Raw genomic sequence first — 15,536 nt, forward strand, 5'->3', positions numbered from 1 at the left:
ACTAAAGCTCTACATTTTTACTCTCTATCCCAACATTGTTTTTGATGTCACAATTTACAGCTTTTCACCTTGTGTATCCATTAACAGATTACTATAATTATAGTTATTTTAATACTTTTGTATTTTAATCTTTTTCATAGATGTAAAGTGATATACCTACCACCATTACAATATTAGAGCATCTGAATTTAAATAAGTATTTACTTCACAAACTTTAATATTTTGTATTCTTAGTATCATTTATTTAAAAATACTTCTTAATTTCTTATTTTATTTCATCATTGACCCATGGTTATTTAGGAGTGTGTTATTTAGTTTACAAATATTTGGGGATTTTCCACACAACATTCTTTTATTGACTTTTTAAGTTTACTTATTTTTTGAGAGAGAGAGAGAACATGCATGACCATGAGCAGGGGAGGGGCAGAGAAAGAGAGAGAAGGAGAGAGAGAATCCCAAGCAGTCTCCACTGCCAAAGCAGAGCCCAATGCAGAGCTCAATCTCACTAACTTGTGAGATGACTTGAGCCAAAACCAAGAGTCGGCCACTTAACCAGTTGCCATCTAGGCGCCCCTCTTTTATTGACTTCTAATTTAGTTCCACTGTGGACAGAAAACATACTTTGTATGATTCTAATCTGTTTAAATTTAAGACTTATTTTAGGACACAGAATATGGTAACTTAGTAAATGTTCCATATACCCTTGAAGAGAATGTGTATTCAGTTGCTTTTAGGCTGAGTGATCTATATATATTATATCAAATAGGTTGATAGTGTTAAGTGTGATTTCCTTTCTTATTCTATCAATTACTGAAAGATGGAATGAAATGTGATCTCCAGATACAATTGTTAAATATAATTATGGATTTGTGATCTATGTAGATTAGGTGTCCTTGATGAATTACCCCCTTTATTTTGAAATGATCCTTTTTTATCCTTGGTAATATTCTCTGATCTGTTTTTAAGTAATCTCTACACCTAATGGGGAGCTCGAACTTACAAAACCCCAAGATCAAGGGTTGCATACTCTACTGACTGAGCCAGCCAGGCACCCAGTAATACTCTCTAATCTAAAGCTTATTTTGTCTGATACTAATTTACTCCAGATGTCTTTTGACTAGTATTAGCATGGTATATCTTTTTCAATCATTTTATTTTTAACCTATCTGGGTTTCCAGATCTAAAGTATCTTTACTGAGGGCAGTATGAAGTTGGGCTTTGCATTTTTTATCCAACTTGACAGAACTCAACTTGTTCGTTTACTCTCTCTTAGAGATAACTATTTTTTGTTGATTGATATAATGTCTTGAAAACCTTTGTTTTATACATTTTGTCCTTGTTTTTTCAGGTGATAGGATAAATCTGACCCCTATAAGTACCATCTTGGATGGAAGCAGCAGTCTTAATGTTTCACTCTTAATGTTATAGTACCTGCAACCTTCTTCAAAGGAATGTTCTTGGGTTACTAGAGCCACTTCTCTTGGAGAGGTGGAAGTACCTGAGAGTTTACAAATCCCTGGGGTAGCCAGCAGCTGGTAACTTGTTCAGGGTATGAAAGTCTAGTTCTTTTGCCTCCAAGTGGGATAAACTCTGACTTTATACTTTATGCTTTGGAGCTCCCTGAGACCAGGCTGATGCTGAAATCATATCCTTGCTTTTTTATTCTCTTTTCTTGTCTTGCCTCCCTGACTACCTTACTGATTTCATATTAGAGCACATTTCTAATTAATTACTTGCACCTGAATCCATATCTCAGTGCCAGCCTTTGGAGAACACAACCTAAAATTAGCTTGCATTTTAAAATTGCTTTTCTGTAAAGATGTCTCCTTGATTAGTTTATTTTGCTTTTGCTCCCACATTTTTTTAATTGTTCCATTTGCTCAAAAGAACTTTAGAATAAAAGTGTTGAGCTGAATAGATATTTAGAATATATCCAATCAAACTTCCTTATTTAATAAATGAAGCAATGGTAAAAAAAAAAAAAAAAAACTATCTAATCCATGTTTACATAAGAGTAACTAACAGTAACTGAGAGTAACCGAGGCAAGCTTCAAATCAGGTTTCCTAATTTGGGCTTATTCAGGTAAAACATGCTTTTAATTTTACAGTGATCAGGTTTTACTAGGTCTTGGATAGTATGTTGCAAACGCTTACTTATGAACACTGCCAGATATAAATGTTTGTGCAAACTTTTTCTGCAGGTGCAAGTTTGTACTTGTACAGTTTATTACCTTCCTCATTTTATGATCTTTGAACATTAACCCTTGGTTAATTGTGAGGCAAGTGAACATGTACATTTAAAAAAATCTTTTAAATTTAAATCTCATACCAAAAATCAGTCATATTCCCGTATCTCCTCCCTCCCTCCCTCCCTCCTTCCTATCCTCTCTCTCACTCTCTCCCCACTCTCATCCTCCTTCTTCCTTCTCTCAGTCATAGGCAATTCAAATTTGAAGTAAAAACCAGAGTCTTCAATACCTTATTAGTGTGCAGCAAGTCTACACGGTGCTGTGGTCTTGGGACTGGTATCTCCATTTCCATACTTCTGGATTAGTGGTTTCATCTTTCTTAATTTACTCTTATTTTGTAGAACATCCCTCAGTAGCATCTTAATTATCCTTTCTGGTAGATTGCCTCACTTCACCTTCTATCTCCTGTAGACTTTATTTCTGCTCTCATATTTTTACTTTCCAATATCTCTTTTTTATTCTCCCAAAGTTCTACTTTTAGCTGGCCTTCTGTTCTTACTTTATGTAATCAGTATCTTATTTCTTTGAAGATATTAATATAGTTTTCAAAAAATTATTCTGCTCCCTACATTAACTATTTTCTGTAAGTTCATTTTATCTATTGGTTTCTTTTTGTCTCTTTCATGCTACATGCTCTCTATATCTGTTGCTGATGTATCTGTTGCTCTCTATCTGTTGCTGATTTGCAACTCTGTGTGCCTAGGTGGGGTTTATTTATTTCTATTAGGGTGATGTTGACTGGTTTCTCATCTTTGGCACTATTGACATTTTGGATCAGATCATTATTTGGGGGGGTAGGGACAAGGAAGGATGCATTGCAGTGAACTGTAAGATAGCATCCATAGCATCCGTGGCCCCTACTCACTAGATGCCAGTAGCGCACCTCTTCCCCACTTCACCCAGTTGTTTACAATGGAAAATTTCTCCAGACATTGCCAAATGTCCCTTGGGGGCAAAATCATCCCTAGTTAATAACCACTGTGTTATAGTAATGGAATTTTTGAGAGTTTCTTGAGATAAACTCTCCAGTTTTCTGCTTTCTGAGTAAGGAGTATAAACCTGGTTACTAGCATTCAGAAGCCTAGCAAAGGAATGGACCTCTATATCTCACCATCAATATAGAGACCTTGACTTAATCTCTGCCACAGGCAGAATAATGGTGTCTCAAAGACATCCACATCCTAATCCCAGGAACCTGTGAATATTTTATGTTACACAGCAGAAGAGAATTAAAGTTGCAGATGAAATTAAAGTTGATAATCAGATGACCTTAAAATGGGGAGATTACCCTGGATTATATAGTTGGATTTAAAGGTAGAAGAAGGAGGCAGCAGAGTCAGTGTCAGAATGATGCAACATGAGTGACTGGCCATTTGCTGGCTTTAAAGATGGAAGGGGCCATAAGCCAAGAAATGCAAGCAGCCTCCTGAAGCAGATTCTCCCCTACAGCCTCCAAAAAAGGAGACTGACATTAGACCATTGAGACCCATTTTGTACTTCCCATCTTCAGAACCATAAGATAATAAATTTATGTCCTTTTAAACCACTAAGTTTGTGGTAATTTGTTATAGCAGCCACAGGAAACTAATATAATCTCATTGCTTACCAGTCACCCTCACCTCTGCTTGATATTCTTGAGACCAGAACCAGCCTAGGATAATCTCTCCAGCATGAATCAGTAACTCCTACCCCAATCTTCTCTCAAGGTTGAAGAAGGGGCAGTCTCCAGGCATCTAGACTGGGGGAGGGATCTAGGGACCAAACTGCTCCTTAAGCAGATTTTAAAGTGGTTTGTTGTTGTTGTTGTTTTAGAGAGAAGCAGATCATGAGTAGGGGAGAGGCAGAAAGAGAGAATCTCAAACAGGCTCCATTCTCGGCAGGGAATGACCCACACAAGGCTTGATCCCATGACCCTGGGATCATGACCTATGCTGAAATCAACAGTCAGACACTCACCTGACTGAGCCACCCAGATACCCTCTTTAAGCAGATTTTTAACTAATCGTCCCATTTCAAGCCCCCCCTCCCACTCCCCATTTACAGGTATCTCCTGATTCCAATTTCCAATGTTTCCTAGAATTTTGCAGCAGAGATATACTTGCTTTTATTATTGCAAGTACATTTCCTCTTTCTCTACTCCACTAAATCAATCATCACTCATTTTCATTCCTTCTTCCAAAATGTATGGACATCTCTTGCCTGCTACCTCTCTCATTCTTTTTGATCCTTAAGAGTTCATGCTATTGATTCTTTACGGCCATTTGAGCAGGATTTTATTTTATTAATGTTTATTTTGAGAGAGAGCATGAGCAGGGAGGGGCAATGAGAGATGGAGACAGAGTCCCAAGCAGGCTCTGCGCTATTAGCAGATCTCACAAACCGCAAGATCATGACCTGAGCTGAAATCAAGATTCAGACGCTTAACTGACTGAGCCACTGAAGGGTCCCTTGAGTAGAACTTTAAAAAATGAAAATTATGTAAATGAACACCCATATGTTTAGCTATCATATTTAATGAGTTTTATTTTTAGCTGACATTATATGGGGCCCTTACTGATTTTTGGATAAAACCTCATGTGAATTACAGCATTTGAAGTTTACAATAACTTTAGGTGTTAGGTTCTATTATTTTCATCCATATTTTAGAAATAAAACAAATGTTTAATTCAGGTGACAAAGCTAATATGGAATAAAACTGGGATGGACCCAAGTGTTTTGGACTGCCAAAGCCTATTTTCCTAACCAATTATGCAATCTTGTTAATTTCTACTTTTCACTCTAGAGCATGGGTTAGGAAACTATAGCCCATTCATCAAATCCGGCCTGTCACCTGTTTTTATAAAGTCTTATTGTAATATAACCACACCCATGCTTTGCCTATGGCTTATATCTGCTTTTGAGCTATAATGTTCGAGGTAAATAGTTGAAACAGAGACAATTCGGCCCACACACCCTAAAATATTTACTCTCTTTGATCATTTGTGGAAAACTTTGCTGACCCCTGCTCAAGAAAATAACCTTATTACTAAGTTTTGAGGTCATGGTATACTCAGATACTTTTAAAGCTTTTATTACTGAGTCAAATCAAAAACATTCTTTTTATTGTTCCCTCAAACTTTTGTTATCCTGCAGATAGCAATCTTTGGTCATGGTTAAAAAAAAAAGTCTTTAAACCAATCTCCTTTGTGAAGTCTTTCCCATACTCAATCATACTTACTCCCTTTTCTGTGCTCCTACCTCAATTACTATAATTATAGTACTTATTGCAGCTTGATTCCCATAATAGTTACTAGTTGTGATTCCCCTAGGATCTAGCAAGTGCTAGGCCTGAGTAGATATTTACTTAATAAGCATTTACTAAATACTTTCTAAGTGTCAGTATTCTAGACACTGGAGCTATAAAAGCGAATATGGCAACTTTTAATTAATATGTATTCTATATAATTAGGTACAAATATAGAAAAGGAACTGATTGTGAAGTCTGGGGCTAAGGTCCCTGCAACAGCTGCAACAGAATCACCAGAAGTGCTGGGGTACCTCCAGATTTACTGGATCAGAATCTCTGGAGGTGAGGCCTAGTAATTTGTTCCTAATCAGCACTTCAGATGATACTTAAGCAGTAAAGTTTGAGAATCACTGCATCAGCAGATAGGAAGGGCTGTTTCTAAATGTACAAATATTATGGTAAGATATGATCTCTCTTAATACAACCAATTTCTGTCAAAATATGATCTTCTGTTGTTTACTTCTTCCTTCCAAAACATTACTAGACATACTTAACTGGGAACTTGGACATTGCTCCCATCTCTTACTAAACTTCTCTTTTATACCATTGCAACCCCGGACCTGGCACAGATCCTGGCACATAGTAGGTGCCAATAATTTGTGTTCAACTGTTGAATATCCAAAGCAAAACCCTTCATGTTGTCCGAATATGTAGCAAATAGGAGTTTTTCCAACTTTATAATGGAATGGTATGAGGATCATTTGAGTACAAGGAAGATCACATATCCAGGCAAAAGTTTGGTCAACCTATACCTCGTTTTCGTCCCTCTAAGAATGCTTCCTTCTAGCTTTCAGGGCCACTACCCTTGTAGGGAATATCAACCTCCCTCTCAAGGCTAAACTAAACCAAGCAGAGCCAAGTGGACTAGTGGAAAAGGTCAGGCATTATGGATTCTTCTTCATTGTAGATAATCTCTTTCTAGAGGCTTTAATCTGCAGAAAGCCCTGGAGTACATTTTTAAAAGGATTACCTACCTAGAGGATGATAGATACTCAAGTATCTACAATGAGAGGTTTATAACAATGGACTCTTGCTATGCCTGACATAGATCTATCCCTCCCACTAGAACTCTGAATTATTTTGCTGGAGGCTACAACATTCTGAGCAGTTTGTTGGGAGTGGATGGGAGGTGGGGATAACTCACCCATACAAGCTTAGCAGAGCTGAGCCGCTGCAGCTTGTTGGGCTAGCCTTTGATGCAGACTGGTTGGACAGGTTCTGGATCTACAGAAGAACCGGTTTGACTGGCCTGTTATGCCAACATATTCTGGTTTGAGTCCATGTTCCACAGACGGTAGAAACCTGCCCAGCCAGTTAAATGAAAGGCATATTAGGTTATCCATTGCACACTGTATATAGCTTCGATGCAGCAGGAGTCTTCCACATAGCAGTGGTGTCTAGCAAACTCTAGCGTGGTCCAGAGAGGGGGCTTCCTCTCATCTACTGTTTAAGTTCGTAGCTTCAGAAGTCAGAAGTGAAACACCTTGTGCTTTTGACCCAGAGCAGAGGTTTTCTAAAAAAATTGAAGGGTAAGTTAATATATTTTTTCTATTTCTCAACTGTCTGTGCACCTTAACTTAAGGTTAAATTAAGAAATAATGTTTAAACAGATGTCTATTTTTAACATGGTAATACCTAGATTATACCCTTCATGTCAAGTTGGTTAGATATTTTTTTATAGTATTTATATATATTCATTGATTTGTTTAAATAAAAGTTATTTAGTATATAATATACTATACTTTCCCTATACTTTTTTGTAAGTTAGGCATGGCTATAGTCATGAAGAAAGCTGGGTTGAATAATTTTGCTAAATCTAATTCACCTATTAATGATTTATCTTAAGCCATCTACTTCTTTGATAATATACTATCATGTTTTATAGGCTGTTGCTATATGGTAACAATTTTATATGGTAAATCTAATTGTGGATACAATAATAATTGCCTTTTTAAGGCATAAAAAAAAAAGTGTTGGCCTGCTTGGTGATCTTAAATACATTAGAGGAACAATACACAGTAGGAATTGAGGAGTGTGAAAAACAAAGATTGTGGAATCTGGTAACTGATTAACTATTGGAGCTCAAAAGCACTTGCTGAGCTGAATAGAAAGGAATGAAGACAGGTTTTGTCATGCCTATTAGGTCTGAAAAACTTAAGTTAAAGAATATTTGGATCTTCCTTTAATTTATATTTTAAAATAATTCTTTACCCCTCTCTTTCCCTGATGTAATTAATTTAAGTTGTTGTGTCATCTAAAATCAAAGTTACCAATCCCTTTATATCTATTTTGGCATACCAGACTACCCCCTTAGTTATTAATATTGGATTGAATTGAATGCACATATCTTCTGGGCATTCAGTTCACATAGCAGCTGACACATGAATTTATCTGGGAATTAAAACGACTTTTTAAACAGAATTATACTGAATACTTTCCTGTCAAGAGCTATCAGTAGGTCAACTTAATATGACTTTGTCTTAAAATGAGCAAGACTGATGCATCTTTTTTTTCATTGTCCCTAGAGTCCTCACTGTGTCATTATATTCAAACTCAAAGACTCTAAGTGTTTCTTTAGGATGTTAATAAAGAATTTTAAGGTGAGAAATATGTTCAGATGAGATATCATTTTATTGCAGGGAAGGTCTTGGATGCTTTTCAGTCCTATTCCAAGGCAATTCTGCACAATACTTCTGCAAATTCAGCTGAACTTCAAAAAAGTTATGCAATGTTGAATCTGCATAAGTAATATGCTGATTCAGCAAACCCAAATTAATTTTATTCAGTATAAACTGTATTCTGACAATTTTGGGGGGAGGATATGGATCAAAATTTTTAGTTGGTTGAACGTTTCTCTTTGCAATCAGTTTTCAGGCAAGATATACATATATGTCAATAGAGTATACTTTTAGAGTTTCTGGTAAGTATATTCTATATAGTAATTTAAAATTCTTAAACTATGCTGTGTTTAAAATACAGGGCTTACTCTTTTTTTTTGTTTTTATTTTTCAAGTTTATTTATTTAAGTAATCTCTGTGCCCAATTTGGGGCTGGAACTCAGGACCCTGAGATTAAGAGTCACATGCTCTTCCTATTGAGCCAGCCAGGTGCCCCCAGGGCTTACTGTTTAAAGATAAACTTATGTGGGGATTCCACTTAAGTGGATTTATTTAGTGAGCATTTTTTATGTTTATGGTTTTGAGGAAAGCTATTCAGAAACCAGGTATATATTTCATATAAAATCTATGCGTAAAATTTCAAGCCTAACTACACTTTGGGAAAGGATTCTACAGCTTTCATATAATAGAATTCCCAGTTTCAAATATATGAAAGTCCTATTGAATATGACCTTTATGTATTCCTGTAAATTGATCCCTTTAAAATAATGATACAGTGTGATGTTTTGGTTAAAATTAAGGACATATGGATTTATAAATCAATTTAGGCACCTGTAAATGTGTGTGTGTGTGTGTGTGTGTGTGTGTGTGTGTGTGTGTGTGTATTTTATACAGCCCTACGTTATTTCAGGGCCCAGGTCAAAAAGTGTTCTTTAAAAATCTTTATTCTTTAAATTTAGTCAGGGATGCATTCCTTTGTCCTTATTCCTAGCTGCTTCGTTTCACACAATGACTCTTTTTGTCAACAATGCTAGCTATTCTTAACAACTGCAAACTCTTTCCTTCTTGAATATCTTCATATGTTTCCTACCAAAACCACTTAGAATCATGACATTTTTAAGCTTGAAAAAGTCTTAAAGAATAACCAATCCATCCAACTCCTCAGTTTTCAGTTGAATGAAAAGCCCAAAAATGAAGCTAAATCACTACTATAAAATCTAAAGGTAGAGCTGGGACCAGAACATCCCAGTTTTCTGAATACCAGCCCAGACTAATATTTTTCACCATCCTACAATGACTCATCTGAATACTACATGAAATCTAATCTGTTTTCTAAAAGAATTGTAAAAAGGTAAAATTGTGTTGTATAGTTATGCTAACGAGTCTTTGCTGATTCATTCTATAAACAATAAAAATGTTTATTAGTATATATGCGTATATACATATATATTTTGTGTTGTTTTAAGAACTCTCATATAGGTATAATTTAGGATTTACCTAAGAAGTTAGTACATCTAAAATTTGATTCGAATTGATGGGAAAAGTTCCATGAAGTTATAAAGATCAGAATTGCAGGATTCAAAATCCATTTTAGAGGTGACAGAACCTGATTTTTTAGGGGGTGAGTTCTTAAGACAGTGCTTTGTATGCAAAGTGCTCAAAAAATGTTTTAAATGTTTTTAACTTGAGCAATTCCAAGGAAATGGGACCAGAGAAAGCTTTAGAACCAAAGGCTCAAAAATTCCATTTCTGATTCCTAGAACTAAATATTAATTCTCCTAATCCCCTTATTTTTTCACAGGTAAAATCCTACCTGAGGGATGCTACTCAACTTTGGTAAATTTAGTTTAGTCCAAGTGGACTCTGAAAAATAATCACTTCCACTTGTTTCTCTTTTTCACAATCAAGAGAAAAGGTGTATACTAAAAGATACATGGGCTTTTGAGCCAAAGTAAGATGGATTTGAATACTGGCTGCTACAAACAAGTTTATCCTTGGGGATTATTTAACTCTGACTTCTCTTTTCTCCGTCTGTAAGTTAGGAAGTAATACCATTCTCTCAGTTGTTGGGAGAATTAAATGAGATATTGTACGTAAAACACCTAGCATAGTCCCTAGAACACAGCAGATGCAACAAATGTCAATACCCTTCCTACCTCTTTAATAAAATATATAATAAATTTCAACAAACAGCTTATGTAAAAGAAGTGAAAGCTTAGCTTGGAATATACAATTTATTTTTGTCAGAGACACAAAAACTAAATTAGCAACTGTGGAAAGTGTCAGGGAGGAAGACCTTCCTCTGCCCTATGCTCCTTCTAGCTGGACTTAGAATCAATTGACATAAGACAGATCAACAGGAGAAAGTAAAATTTAATAGGCATTTGAGAAATCCACACAGACTTGAAGTTCTGAGGGAAATGAGTCAACAAAAAGCTTATAAGAGCAACAAGATGAGTAGGGTTTGAGGATACAAAGGGGAGGAAGGCCAAAAACAAGAAGTTAAGGAGCTGTTTAGAAAAACAAAGGTTGCCTTATTATGTAGATAGGTCCCTTAGGTAAAGGAGAGTCTCAGTTAAGAGATCAAAAGTTGCATGCTCTACGGACTGAGCCAGCTAGGCAGCCCTAAAATTTCAAATTTTGATCATCTATACCAAAGGAAGGAACTGTGGCAGGGATAGTACAAACTATACCTTACTTGTGCCTCATATCTAGGTTTTTCAAAGACATTTCATATCTATTTATATCTATTATTTTATATCACATCAAATTAGTTGGTCAAAGATTTCTATATGCTCTAGGATTGTGTTGTTTCTATACCAATTAAATTATTTCTTCGGGGCTATAGAATATGTTTGTTCTTCCAAAAGAGTCTCTTCCAAATTAAATTTATTGTAAGTCAATATTAAATTACATTTCATTCTCTTGATAGTAAATAATGATACAGAGATTGAGTGCAAAATGTGTTGGGTATAAGATATAAGAAGGAATAGGATTTAACATTTTCTAAAAGTAATATTAAATTAATGACAAATTGATTAGAAGGTGAAGCCAATGAGCAAAGTTCACACATGAGATATTTCTGAAGTCAATATCATGGGTCAGAAGGGAGTTCAGAATAGTGTGACAAAACATTGTAAGAGCTGGCCTAACTAAAGTTGGGTGGATTGACACATATTCCAGTGTGTAAATAAAGAGCAGGAAATAGGTTATGACTTGATCTTAGAACCAACAAATAGATCCACTTATAACACAAACTGATCTTAGTAAGCTCTTACAATCAATTTTAATTTCCTGAAAGATGTTTAATTGCTATACAAATAAGCTTTAATAAGCTGTACATAATTTGAATTTATATCCATGGTAAATGATTTTTTTCTCTTAAAATGAAAAGCTTGTATGTAGATGGTATACCTAAAGACAAAAATATCACTTCACCAATTTAACCCACTAAGTATATAATATTCTTATTAAAACTATTTTATTAGATTTAAAAAATTAGCTTTATTTGACTACTCATTAAATTATTGTTTAATTTGCATATTTATTTTCATGTACTGAGAGTGGACTGTAAACAACTGAAAAGAAGGCAGGGAGTACTATAAATCTAAAATATATTTTAGGGGCACCTGGGTGGCTCAGCCGGTTGAGCACTGGATTCTTGATCTTAGGTCAGGTCATGATCTCATGGTTCATGGGACTGAGACCCTCATCAGACTGCACTGACAGCGGGGAGCCTGCTTGGGATTCTCTCTCTCCCTCTCTATATGCCCCTCCCTCACATGCATACACACTTTTTCTCTCTCAAAATAAATACAGGTGATCTATATGGGATGGCCTGGCTGATTCATTTGGTAGAGCATGCAACTCTTGATCTTGGGGTCATGAGTTCAAGCCCCACATTGGACATAGAGCTTACTTAAAAACAAAAAAAAGAATTATTTTGTGGGGGGCACCTGGGTATCTCAGTCAGTTAAGTGTCCAACTTCAGCTCAGGTCATGATCTTGCAGCTTGTGGGTTTGAGCTCCACATCAGGCTCTGGACTGACAACTCAGAGCCAGGAGCCTGCTTCAGATTCTGTGTCTCCCTCTCTCTCTGCCCCTACCCTGCTCACATCCTGTCTCCTCTCTCAAAATAAAAAAAATTAAAAAATTAAATTAAAAAAATTTCTGTATAAAATAGCCAATTTGGATAAATTAGCACTAACAACCAAACTTGCTATACATCAAAGACTAACTGGGAAACAGAAAATGTTATAGCCCATCGTTAAAGACATACAGGCTTCTGCACTGACAGCATGGAGCCTGCTTTGGATTCTCTCTCTCCCTCTCTCTTTTGCCCTCCCCTGCTTGTGTGCGCATCCTTGCTCTCTCTCTCTCTCTCTCTCTTTCTCTCTCTCTCTCAAAATAAACAAATAAACTTAAAACAAAAAGACATACAGCCTTAAAAGTAATCAGAAAACTACTGCCTTAGAAATTCTGTATTACTGACAAAGTGAAAATATAACTTGCGTGGCAAATTTTTAGTTTCAAAGTTCTATCTTAAGCCTATTCTCCTGAAGGTGCTTTGCTAAATCATTACTACAATGATTTAGATTAGGATTAAGAAACACTTCCCTCTTGAAACATTAAGATATTTGATGTAATCAGCAATTTTATGTAGCTCACAGTATATTAATGAACAAGGAACAGTATTATAGAATTCTGTGATAAAGTTCTTTATAAAAAATTTACATTTAACATATACAGGTATAAATTTGGAGGGTAGGGTCTCCTCACTGAAAGTAGATGGTAGAGGGGCGCCTGGGTGGCGCAGTCGGTTGAGCGTCCGACTTCAGCCAGGTCACGATCTCGCGGTCCGTGAGTTCGAGCCCCGCGTCGGGCTCTGGGCTGATGGCTCGGAGCCTGGAGCCTGTTTCCGATTCTGTGTCTCCCTCTCTCTCTGCCCCTCCCCCGTTCATGCTCTGTCTCTCTCTGTCCCAAAAATAAATAAAAAACGTTGAAAAAAAAAATTAAAAAAAAAAAAAAAAAGAAAGTAGATGGTAGAATCAGTCACATTTCTAAAAATATTAGTATCATAACCAATTTTCAATATGTGATAATTACCGAATGGTAAATACCATCTACATAGCATTTTAGAGAGTGGTTAAATTCTTTTCTAGTCACTTTCCAAGGAATTGTTTGACAAAATTTAAAACAAACATATGTTGCTCAGGAATAAGTATATGATTTTTTAACAATAATATCAGACTAACCACTGGAACCTGGCCACAGGCCACTGGAACCTGGCTACAGGCCATTTAGCAACAAAGGTTGTTTAGTCCATTCCAGCGCAATATCAGCCTCTTTTCCCACAGCTTGACTTGTTAAGATGTGAGCGTTTATACTTTGAAATGAGTGACATGTTGTTCTAGTTCCACCAGTAAGTGTAAATTAAACACATCTAGCTAGCATAAATGAAATTCTCAGCAGTTCATTGGTACCATAACAAACCACATGTTTGTACTAATGTTAAAGCCAATCAAGTAATATCAAGTCAAATTTTTACAGAGGACCCTGAAATTAAAATTAGGTTCTTTTTAATCTGACTGCCCAGTGTGTAGTTCATTAGCTCAGTTTATTAGAACATGTGATTAATGATATCATGATACTAATTCAGTCCCTGTGGAGTAAATTGCTTTTCATTTATTTCTTGGTCACAGATTATCCTCAGCAGTATTATTACTGTAATAATGTATCAATGCTTCTCAAAGTGTAGTCTGTAGACCATCTGACTCACCTGGAGGATGCCTATTAAAAATGCAGATTGCTAAACTCCATTCTAGACATATCACATTAGAATCTCTAGTGGGTAGATCCCATGAATCTACATATTTACTGATTTTCCAGATTATTCTAACATCCAATAAAGTTTGAAAAGTGGCAAGAAAATATTCTCTTGCCTATAATAGACTGAGCAAGGCTGTATAATTTCCTTTAAATCAAATCGTTATTACTATCAGAAAAATAGCCTTGACTGTACAAGTTCCACCAGTCTTGGGTCAATATTAACATCCTCTCAAATTACTACATACAATTAATCTGACTGTCCCATCCACACATGCAAACTTTCAAAAGTTAATTTTTTTTTAAGTTTTTTAATGTTTATTTATTTTTGAGAGAGACAGATGCAAACTTTCAAAAGTTAATTTTTTTTTAAGTTTTTTAATGTTTATTTAAATTTTTTTTTTTTTAACGTTTATTTATTTTTGAGACAGAGAGAGACAGAGCATGAACGGGGGCGGGTCAGAGAGAGGGAGACACAGAATCTGAAATAGGCTCCAGGCTCTGAGCTGTCAGCACAGAGCCCGACGCAGGGCTCGAACTCACGGACCGCGAGATCATGACCTGAGCCGAAGTCGGCCGCTTAACCGACTGAGCCACCCAGGCGCCCCTAATGTTTATTTATTTTTGAGAGAGACAGAGACAGATGCGAGTGGGTTAGGGACAAAGAGCGAAGGAGACACAGAATCCGAAGCAGGCTCCAGGCTCCGAGCTGTCAGCACAGAGGCCGACGCAGGGCTCGAACTTACGGACCATGAGATCATGACCCGAGCCGAAGTTGGACACTCAACCGACTGAGCCACCCAGGCGCCCCAATTTTTTTTTTTTTAAGTAGTCTCTACACCCAACACGGGGCTTGAACTCACAACCCTGAGATCGAGAGTAACATGTTTTACTGACTCAGCCAGGCAGGCACCCTGGAAATGGAAATCATATGTTTAATCTTTATCTCTTAGTTTGGGTTCTCCATGGAAAACAGAGCCTGAATCTTCCAGATTATGTGCAAATTGTCTATGTGAGAAGCCATCCCAGGGAATAAGAACTGGGGATTAGAAGAAAATGGGGAGAGAGCATCTTAGAGTGCTTCCTTCAGTACAGGCAAAATGGGACTCAATCCCAGTCCCTTGTTAGGAGCCATGAAGTCTTAGAAGACTGGAGAGAAGCATTTATCCTGCCAGAAGACTGGAGAGAAGCATCTATCCACCAGTTCTGATTTAGGTTAGTTACGGGTTGCCTCATAGGTTGTTAATTTCTTCACACTTTCATTTCAGGCTATGCTTCTATTTCCGAAGGCTTCAGAGAAGCCCCCCAAGCAGAAAGTCAGGTGAAGGGCTGTCAGGTTTCCCCTTTATGAATCTGATTGCCATTGGAATGTTATTGGACTGGCTAAAGCAAGCAGGGCCCAAGAGGAGTCCGGCACATCACTATTATAGGACAAATATGACCAAACTGATTTTTCCTTAATTTACCAATACAATTTTAACTAATATACTATGCAAGTAAAATAGATTTGCTGAAAAATGAGTATAGCAATTTCAAATGGCAAGTGAGGAACTTTAG

At 36.5% G+C, this 15,536-nt stretch overlaps 1 protein-coding gene across 3 annotated transcripts in view; it reads left to right on the forward strand.

Annotated features, from left to right (window-relative positions):
- RBBP8 (RB binding protein 8, endonuclease) overlaps positions 1–15,536 on the forward strand; it is a 386,439-nt gene that overhangs the window by 269,764 nt on the left and 101,139 nt on the right. For 2 of the 3 annotated variants that reach the window (XM_060613433.3, XM_060613435.3), the window contains exon 1: positions 6,893–7,064. The exons of the other annotated variant lie outside the window; for it this stretch is intronic. The gene's annotated coding sequence lies outside the window, so the exon portion shown is untranslated. Of the gene's footprint in view, positions 1–6,892; positions 7,065–15,536 lie in introns of those variants that run through there. 3 annotated transcript variants of the gene reach the window in all.

This window comes from Panthera onca, chromosome D3, assembly GCF_046562875.1.
Source record: "Panthera onca isolate mPanOnc1 chromosome D3, mPanOnc1 haplotype 2, whole genome shotgun sequence".
Lineage (NCBI taxonomy): Eukaryota > Metazoa > Chordata > Mammalia > Carnivora > Felidae > Panthera > Panthera onca.